This window comes from Zeugodacus cucurbitae, chromosome 5 (genome assembly GCF_028554725.1).
Source record: "Zeugodacus cucurbitae isolate PBARC_wt_2022May chromosome 5, idZeuCucr1.2, whole genome shotgun sequence".
Taxonomy (NCBI): Eukaryota; Metazoa; Arthropoda; class Insecta; order Diptera; family Tephritidae; genus Zeugodacus; species Zeugodacus cucurbitae.
The window spans coordinates 26,347,264-26,357,067 of record NC_071670.1 but is presented as its reverse complement, the minus strand read 5'-3'; positions in this window follow the sequence as shown (position 1 = coordinate 26,357,067).

Sequence of the window (9,804 nt, the reverse complement as noted above, 5' to 3'; positions counted from 1 at the left end):
GGCAATTCAGCATACCCTGCTACAAATTGGTTGGCCTCCTTTTAAAGAGTATGGAAACTTGACAGCATCGCAACGAAATTTCAACAAATTGCACTCTTCTACACGTATAGCTGTAGAAAATGCTTTTGGTTTGTTAAAAACAAGATTTAGAAGATATTACATTTTACTGAACAATCAAATATTTGTTTTGTTGTGAATATAATTGTTAGTGCTTGTGTTCTTCATAATATATGTATAACTCTCGATGATTTAAGTATTGAAAATGACCAAGATGAAGATTTAGAAAACAGTTTACAAGATGAGTCCCATGATTAGGGATGGCAACGATTAATCATATGATTAAATTAATCGATTATTTTCATTAAATTTACGATTTAATTGCATCGAAACACCTTTTCTAATTACTCGACTATTACTCGAGTAATTGCAAAATAATCGCAAACAGCATTTTGAAATTTTATGTTCATCTAAGTTAGCGTACAAGGGTCAGAAATGGTCGCATCAGTCATTAATGACTGGAAACGGTGTAAACATAGTTAAATTCTAATATGTCAACGTAGTTTAATATCAACAAATGGATGTCTGGTAACACTGTTGCAAGAAGTGTGGACATTTTTTTAATAAAATAGCAATAACTACGTTAAATGTCAACTTTGCTGCAAAAATTTAAAATTTTCTAATAACACATCAGTATTTAAAATTAAAGAATGCAACAGTAGCCTGCAAATTGTGGTAAGTTGCAGCAATCGGTATTACATTTTAAATTTCTTCTAGTTATATATAAATATATATGTACAAATTAGACTCTGAAATCTAGGAGTAACGACAATGTTCCCCTATGTGATGATGACACAGACACCATGATTGAAATGCCAAGTTGCAGCAGCAAACCAATTAATGAAAGCCCTTCAGCTTCGAAACACTATTGATGCTTGGGAAGAAATGAAAACCGTACGGACTTTCAAAAAAGTATTGTCATCTACTTGGTACCTCAGTACCAGCTGAGCGGCTTTTCTCAAAATCGGGTGCAACTGCGACCGAAAAACACAATCGTTTGACAACAAAACGTTTATCGAAATTGCTTTTTCTTCAACTTGGTTGAACAGAGAATAAATTGTCTTGACTTCAATAAATATATTTTCATTTATGCTAAGACAAATGAATTTTTAATACGATATTTTAATTTTATTTCCGTTTTTGTTTTTGTGTATATACCAACATAATTTGAATGTCTGAAATAAGAATATAGTCTCCTATATTTTATTGGTTTTATTTTTACGCAAAGTTGCAAAACATAGTCTTTCAAGCAAGAGGCAATTCTTTTACTTTAAGATTATATATATATATATATATATTTGACGTAGGAACCGCTTTAAGCGATTATAGCCGAATCCACCAGAGCGCGCCACTCATACCTTCTTTTTGCTTTTTGGCGCCAACTGGAAACACCAAGTGAAGCCAGGTCACTTTGCACTTGGACTTTCCAGCCGGTGTGGAGGTCGTCCTCTTCCGCGGCTTCCTCCAGCGGGTACTGCATCGAATACTTTCAGAGCTGGCGTGTTTTCTTCCATCCGTACAACATGACCTAGCCAGCGTAGCCGCTGTTTTTTTATTCGCTGAACTATGTCAATGTCGTCGTATAAATCGTACAGCTCATCGTTCCATCGTCTGCGGTATTCGCCGTTGCCAATGTTTAGAGGACCATAAATCTTGCGCAAAACCTTTCTCTCGAAAACCCCAAGAGTCGTCTCATCGGATGTTGTCATCGTCCACGCTTCAGCGCCATACATCAGGACGGGAATAATGAGCGACTTATAGAGTTTGATTTTGGTTAGTCGAGAGAGGACTTTACTTTTCAATTGCTTACTCAGTCCAAAGAAGCACCTGTTGGCAAGAGTTATTCTGCGCTGGATTTCAATGCTGACATTGTTCGTGTTGTTGATGCTGGTTCCCAGGTATACGAAATTATCTACGACCTCGAAGTTATGACTGTCAACAGTGACGTGGGAGCCAAGACGCGAATGCGCCGACTGTTTGCTTGATGACAGGAGATATTTCGTCTTGTCCTCATTCACCTCCAAACCCTTTCGCTTCGCCTCCTTATCCATGCGGGAAAAAGCAGAACAAACGGCGCGGTTGTTGCTTCCGATGACATCAATATTATCGGCGTACGCCAGGAGCTGTACACTCTTGTAGAAGATTGTACCTTCTCTGTTTAGCTCTGCAGCTCTTATAATTTTTTCCAGCATCAGGTTAAAGAAGTCGCACGATAGTGAGTCACCTTGTCTGAAACCTCTTTTGGTATCGAACGGCTCGGAGAGGTCCTTCCCAATCATGACGGAGCTTTTGGTGTTGCTCAACGTCAATTTACACATCCGTATTAGTTTTGCGGGGATACCAAATTCAGACATCGCGGCGTAAAGGCAGCTCCTTTTCGTGCTGTCGAAAGCAGCTTTAAAATCGACAAAAAGGTGGTGTGTGTCGATCCTCTTTTCACGGGTCTTCTCCAAAATTTGGCGCATGATGAATATCTGGTCAGTTGTCGATTTTCCAGGTCTAAAGCCACACTGATAAGGTCCAATCAGTTTGTTGACGGTGGGCTTTAGTCTTTCACACAGTACGCTCGACAGAACCTTGTATGCGATATTTAGGAGGGATGGGATTATTTATTTATGGATTGGGCAGAGCACACTGAGATTCCAATCGTCAGGCATGCTTTCTTCCGACCATATTCTGCAAAGAAACTGATGCATGCACCTTATCAGTTCTTCGCCGCCGTATTTGAATAGTTCTGCCGGTAATCTATCGGCCCCCGCTGCTTTGTTGTTCTTCAAGCGGGTAATTGCTATTCGAATTTCTTCATGGTCGGGTAATGGAACATCTGTTCCATCGTCATCGATTGGGGATCGGGTTCGCCATCTCCTGATGTTGTACCCTCACTGCCATTCAGCAGGTCGGAGAAGTGTTCTCTCCATAATCCCAGTATGCCCTGGACATCGGTTACCAGATTACCACCTTGGTCTCTACATGAGGATGCTCCGGTCTTGAAACCTTCGTTAAGCCGCTTAATTTTTTCATAAAATTTTCGAGCATTCCCTCTGTCTGCCAGCTTCTCAAGCTCTTCGTACTCACGCATTCCGGCCTCTTTCTTTTTTTGTCTGCAGATGCGTCTCGCTTCCCTCTTCAGCTCTCGGTATCTATCCCATCCCGCACGTGTTGTGGTCGTTTGCAACGTTGCGAGGTAGGCAGTCTGTTTTCTCTCCGCTGCGAGACGGCACTCCTCATCGTACCAGCTTGTTTTTTGTCGTTGCCGAAAATCAATTGTTTCGGCTGCAGCGGTACGCAGTGAGTTTGAGATGCCGTTCCACAGTTCCCTTACACCGAGATGCTGATGAGTGCTCTCCGAGAGCAGGAGTGCAAGTCGAGTAGAGTATTTCGTGGCTGTCTCTTGCGATTGCAGCTTTTCGACGTCGAACCTTCCTTGTGTTTGTTGGCGGGCATTCTTTGCTGCTACCAGATAATGGTCCGAGTCTATATTTGGTCCTCGGAGCGTACGCACGTCTAAAACACAGGAGACATGTCTTCCGTCTATCACAACGTGATCGATTTGGTTCCGCGTGTTTCGATCAGGAGACAGCCAAGTAGCTTGATGTATTTTCTTATGCTGGAATCTGGTACTACAGACGACCATATTTCGGGCCCCAGCGAAGTCGATCAGCCTCAGGCCGTTTGGCGATGTTTCGTCATGGAGGCTGAATTTTCCGACTGTTGTGCCAAAGACACCTTCTTTACCCACCCTGGCGTTAAAATCGCCAAGCACGACTTTTACATCGTGGCGAGGGCAGCGCTCATAGGTGCGTTCTAGGCGCTCATAGAAAGCATCTTTGGTCACATCGTCCTTCTCTTCCGTTGGGGCGTGGGCGCAAATCAGCGATATGTTGAAGAACCTCGCTTTGATGCGGATTGTGGCAAGACGTTCATCCACCGGGGTGAATGCCAGGACTCTGCGACGGAGTCTCTCTCCCACCACAAATCCAACACCAAATTTGCGCTGCTTTATATGACCGCTGTAGTAGATGACACAAGGGCCCACCTTCTTCCGCCCTTGTGCCGTCCATCGCACTTCTTGGATGGCGGTGATATCAGCCTTTAGTCGTATGAAAACATCAACCAGCTGGACAGAGGCACTTTCCTAATTAAGGGTCCGGACATTCAAAGTGCATGCCCTTAAATCATTATCCTTAAAACGTTTGCAGGGGTCGTCATCAAAAGGGGGTGTCTCATCCGAGGCTTTCGTCAATTTTCATTGGCACTTCGTTTTTATGTGGTGGGTCTCAAACCCTACGCACAACCGCAGACGCGGGCTTCGCCTTCTCATTTTAGCTCGCCTTTAAACGGATGTCTGTTGACTACCCAGAGGATACTTGGACTAAAACCGGAAGTCGTGAGCTGCTTGAACCATGTGGAGGAGAATCGTTTCTGGACACTCCCAAGTGAATGACAATCAAAAACTTTCCTCACTTGCGTGAACTTCTACACATGATCCCATCCTCATCGTGTCACAACTTCAAAAAGTCGTTTTTTCAGTGGAGCGATTTAAAGTTTCAATTGTTAGCAAATATAGAAAAATGTTATCAGTTTATTGACAAATCTAGTGGCCTGTAACATATTAAAAACTATGTTGAGCATAACTGGACCAAATAGAGTGTGCTAATGCTTTTTCTTGGGCATAATTGTGACCCACCTTGGATTATGTCGTTATTTGTGAAAAATATAACTCAATTTGGCCATCATAAGAAAAACGCAATACGAAAAATTTAATTCCTTTTTCACAAATATCGTTCATACACAAAATATGTTCTTCTTTCTGAAAAGAAAACCAAATTTACCCTATGACAATATGTGTTGTAACACAATATATGTTGTTTCGCAAAAAAAATGCATAAATAATTTTGGCACAACTGAGAAGTGTCTTTATTGTGCTTAAAAACATTTTATACAATATGGACGATGAAATTTCGGACATTTCTGCATACTCGACTTAAAAATCATGTTTTTTGAGCTATGACACTATTCAAGTAAATGAGCGATTTGTTGTGGTTACTAGAATTTTGATACATTTTAGTTCTTTATAATTTAATTCATCTACTAAAAACGAAACATATGTTCACAGTATTTGCTATTTCCTGATTGAAGTTTAACAAATTTCAAGTACTCAAGGTGTGCAACACTGTGTTAACTACCATTTAATATCCAAAATGGTCGCTATCTCCCCGCGAAGGTGTCAGGCTAGTTGTTCAGTATATTTCAGTGTTACCACTCGAAAAAATATTAACGTACCAAAATGCCTACCAAATCCCCTTTCAAACTACCACATTTTTTTCCATCAAAACATGGCGTTTTATTGAACTTCACCATATATATATATATTAATAATATTTTATAGGCTCGTAAAAAAGCCAAAAAAACTGATATACCAAACATTTTAACACAACTGAATTGATTTGAGCTTAATATCATTTCAAATCAAACATTTTATGTTTGAAGAAAAGAAACCACACATACAGGTACACATTTCATACATTTTTTGGAATTAACAGTATTCTTGAAATTCTCTTAAAGCAAGTAAGTATGCAATATTAAGCGAACCAATTTTAAGATTAACATTATTTGTAAATATGTACATCTAATACAAAATTTTGCCTACCAAAACCTTTAACCTACCAACCAAACTACCAAAGGCACGTGAAACTACCAATTTTGGTCCGTTCGGACTAAAACGGCAACGCTGATATACATTAGAAAATCACTGGTTTGTTTACATTATTTTTCATCATTTTACACACTACAGAGGCGTACTTGGGTTGTGTGCAACGCTTTTTTTTGGTACAATTGTGCTATTTCGGTTGTTGTGCTAGCATTTCATTTTAACAAAAGTCCGATGAACAGTCCTTAAATAATTATTAAACAGAATACATTTTTTCATCATTATTGGGATAATTTTAAAGCATTTAGCATATTTATAAAATTTTATGGTGGTATTAAATGTTATTTATTGATAAGTTAGTTACATTTTATGTACAAGTGTATAACGCGTTTCAACCAGTTTTTGAATATTAAATTAAAATAAATACATCGCTGGTTTGGTGACACTGCATTTGGCATTTTCATATTATAAAAGATTGAATATTATTATAAAACAATTGAAATAATTTTCACTAAACAACCTTAAACGAGTATGTCTAGTTCAAGATAGTCAACAATCGATTAGACATCGTATGGAAATTGATATTGTAACGAAAATGGCACCTGAACAAACTGGAATTGAAAATCGAAATCGATAACTTGCCAGATGTATCTAGACATCGATATTCGTAGTTGCCAGAATGTTCGAGTGCCGATATATCGCTTACAATCAACTAGGGTCGGCTTTAGTATACTATCCCAGGCTTTCGGTAATAAAATGGGTATCGTTGGAAAGAGGAGGTTCTCCAGATTAAGAATATATCTACATATAGCTGCAGCTGACTTATAGTTTTCGAGATATTCGCACTTAAAGTTGAAAAAAATGCTACTTTTATCTTGAATTTTCACAATATATACTGAATATTTTATTAATATTCTGCACCTATTTTACACTTACATTTCACCACATTGTTTCTGCATATTTATTTTATAAAAATTATGACGAAAATGGCTGTAAATAAATATTTAACATTTTACACAAATCTTCGTTTAAAAAATAGCAAAAAGGGTTGCAGGTTGACAAGTAATCAGTGTTGCCACATCAAATATTTCGCAAAAATCAAAAGAATAAAAATAAACAGAAAAAAGAAAGATTATACCCCAAACCAAACCATAATGGTGTTATGACTAATGCAAAGTCTTTCGGTATTACCTTTTCTTTGATAACACCCGGTGATTGCCCGACCAGGGTTATTTTTTTGAAGCGCGGCCGAAGGCCGCCAATGCGGAAAGTATTTCTACACGACAGAATATTTCAATTCCCCCACTTTGATAACTCCCGGTGTTTGCTCGACCAGGGTTATTTTTTTTAAGCGCGGCCGAAGGCCGCCAATGCGGAAAGTAGTTCTACACGAAAGAGTATTTCAATTCCCCCTCTTTGATAACTCCCGGTGTTGGCTCGACCAGGGTTATAATTTTGAAGCGCGGCCGAAGGCCGCTAATGCGGAAAGTAGTTCTACACGAAAGAGTATTTCAATTCCCCCTCTTTGATAACTCCTGGTGTTGGCTCGACCAGGGTTATTTTTTTGAAGCGCGGCCGAAGGCCGCCAATGTGGAAAGTATTTCTATACGAAAGAACTTTTCATTTCCCTTACTTATAGTGCATAGAGTGAATATCATAAACTTTCTTATATTATCTTTATATAATCTTTTTATAGGGCATTTGTTTTCTGCATTTTGGGTATTTATTTATTTTGGTTCTTCTCATTCGTTTGCAAAATATCTGATATGGCAACACTTATTACTTGTCAAGCTGCAACCCTTTTTGTTATTGTTGAAATTAAGAGATTTGTGTAAAATGTTAAATACTTATTTACAGCTATTTTCGTGATAAATTTTATAAAATAAATATGCAGAAACAATGTGGTGAAGTGTAAGTGTAAAATAAGTGCATAATATTAATAAAATATTCAGTATATATTGTGAAAATTCAAGAAAAAGTAGCACTTTTTTCAACTTTAAGTGCGAATATCTCGAAAACTATAAGTCAGCAGCAGCTATATGTATATATATTCTTAATCTGGAGAACCTCCTCTTTCCAAGGATACTCATTTCATTACCGAAAGCCTGGGATAGTATACTAAAGTTTCCCCATCAACTATATAAGAGCTGCCGGACTGGCAGCAACACGCAGTTCTAATAAGAGAGTTGTCGAGTAAAGTGTAAACAAGCTGTCAGTTAGAGAGTAATAAAGTGTTATGTTATAAGGAATTAGAAATAAAGTTTAGTGTATAGTGGGGCTCTTAAAATTTTTCGATTAACTTGATAACCGATTATTCGAATATACGGCTTGTAATCGTTCATACGAATATTAACCGGTTAGTACTATTCGATTAGTCGCTATATTAGGACTATTCGAATAGTTGTTCTACTACATCAACGTTGACGAATATGTTTTCGCATCGGTGTTGGAGGAATCAATAACAAAAATAGAAGAAAAGAAAGAGTTGGGGATTTCGTCGCAGATGTCAATACAGCTTGCAAAGATGAAAGGCCAGCAGTTGTCACTGTTCGAAGACCAGGACACACATTTAATAACAAAGGTCCAAGAAATAAAGGAGCAAATGAAAGAGCATGAAGAACGTATAACAAAACTGTCAACGCAAATATCATGTCGACATCGATTTTCTTCACAGTTAAGAGAGCAGAAGAGAAGAAAGTGATCGAACTCAGGGTAGAGTTCCAGCGTAAACGACAGATTTTGGAAATCTGTTACAATATAATTGTAAGCGATTTCCTTCAGAGAAATTCGTTTGCATATTTTTATGGTTATATATATAATGAATATTTAAAATTGCACAATTGTTTGCTGTCTTTAACACTACATTAAATCAATTTTTTGCATGTAATAGCACACATTGACGTTAAAAACTTCTATATGTTAAATATAGCATACATAAATAATTTCCCGTTATTAAGATACATATATAATATTTGCTATTTTATGATTAAAGATTTACTAAATTTAAGATTCAATGGCACTGTGGTTTTCACCAAGATGGCGGTTATCTTACCACCGAGAATTCCCCACGAAAAGGTTTACTACCTTGCAATTTGGGTACCGGCGAATTCGAATGTGAAAAGCCAGGGAGCGGTACTTTCAGCTTCAATGAAAATGTCTATGCGATTCTTAAGGGCGAATTGACAAAAGTACCCGAAACTTTTGTGTACGTGTTATCGTTCATCCCTTTCTTACACATTACATTCATCATTTAGCTATGTATATATAACTCTTGCACAATTCGCTGAATGATCTTGGTACTATCACAGATTAAGGACCCAAAACTGCGGATTTGATATTATATGACTAAAGTCTTGAAAATTTAAGTACTTAATATATACAGCACTGTGTTTTGCCAAGATGGCGGCTATCTTACCACCGAGAATTCCTCACGAAAAAGGTTTTCTACTGTATGTACTGTGCTCCTCAGTATATACAGTAGAAAACTTTTTTTTGTTTAAATTAATTTTCATATTATAACACACCACCGAGGCATACTTAGGTTGTGTGCTACGTTTTTTTGCTACAATTGTGGTAATTAGGGTGTTTTGCTAGCATTTAATCTTCACAAAACTTTTAAAGTCCGATGAACAGTACTTAAATAATTATTAAATAAAATAAATTTTTTCATTATTATTGGAATTATTTTAAATTATTTCGGATATTTATTAAATTTTATGGTGGTATTAAGTGTTATTTATTGATAAGTTAGTTACATTTTATGTACAAGTGTATAACGCTATTCAACTAATTTTTAAATATTGTATTAAAATAAATACATCCCTGAGTTGGTGACACTGTATTTGGCGCTTTCAAATTTTAAAAGATTTAATATTACTATTAAACAATTTGAATAATTTTCACTAAATAACCTTGAAAGAGTATGTTTGTCTGGTTCAAGATAGTTCTTGGCAAACTTTTCAAGCATTGGCTATGTCTTCCATAGATAGTTAGCAATCTATTAGACATTGTATGGAAATTGATATAATTGAAAACGATTTTCTTCAGAGAAATTCCTTTTCATATTTATATGGTTATATGTATAATTAATATTTTAA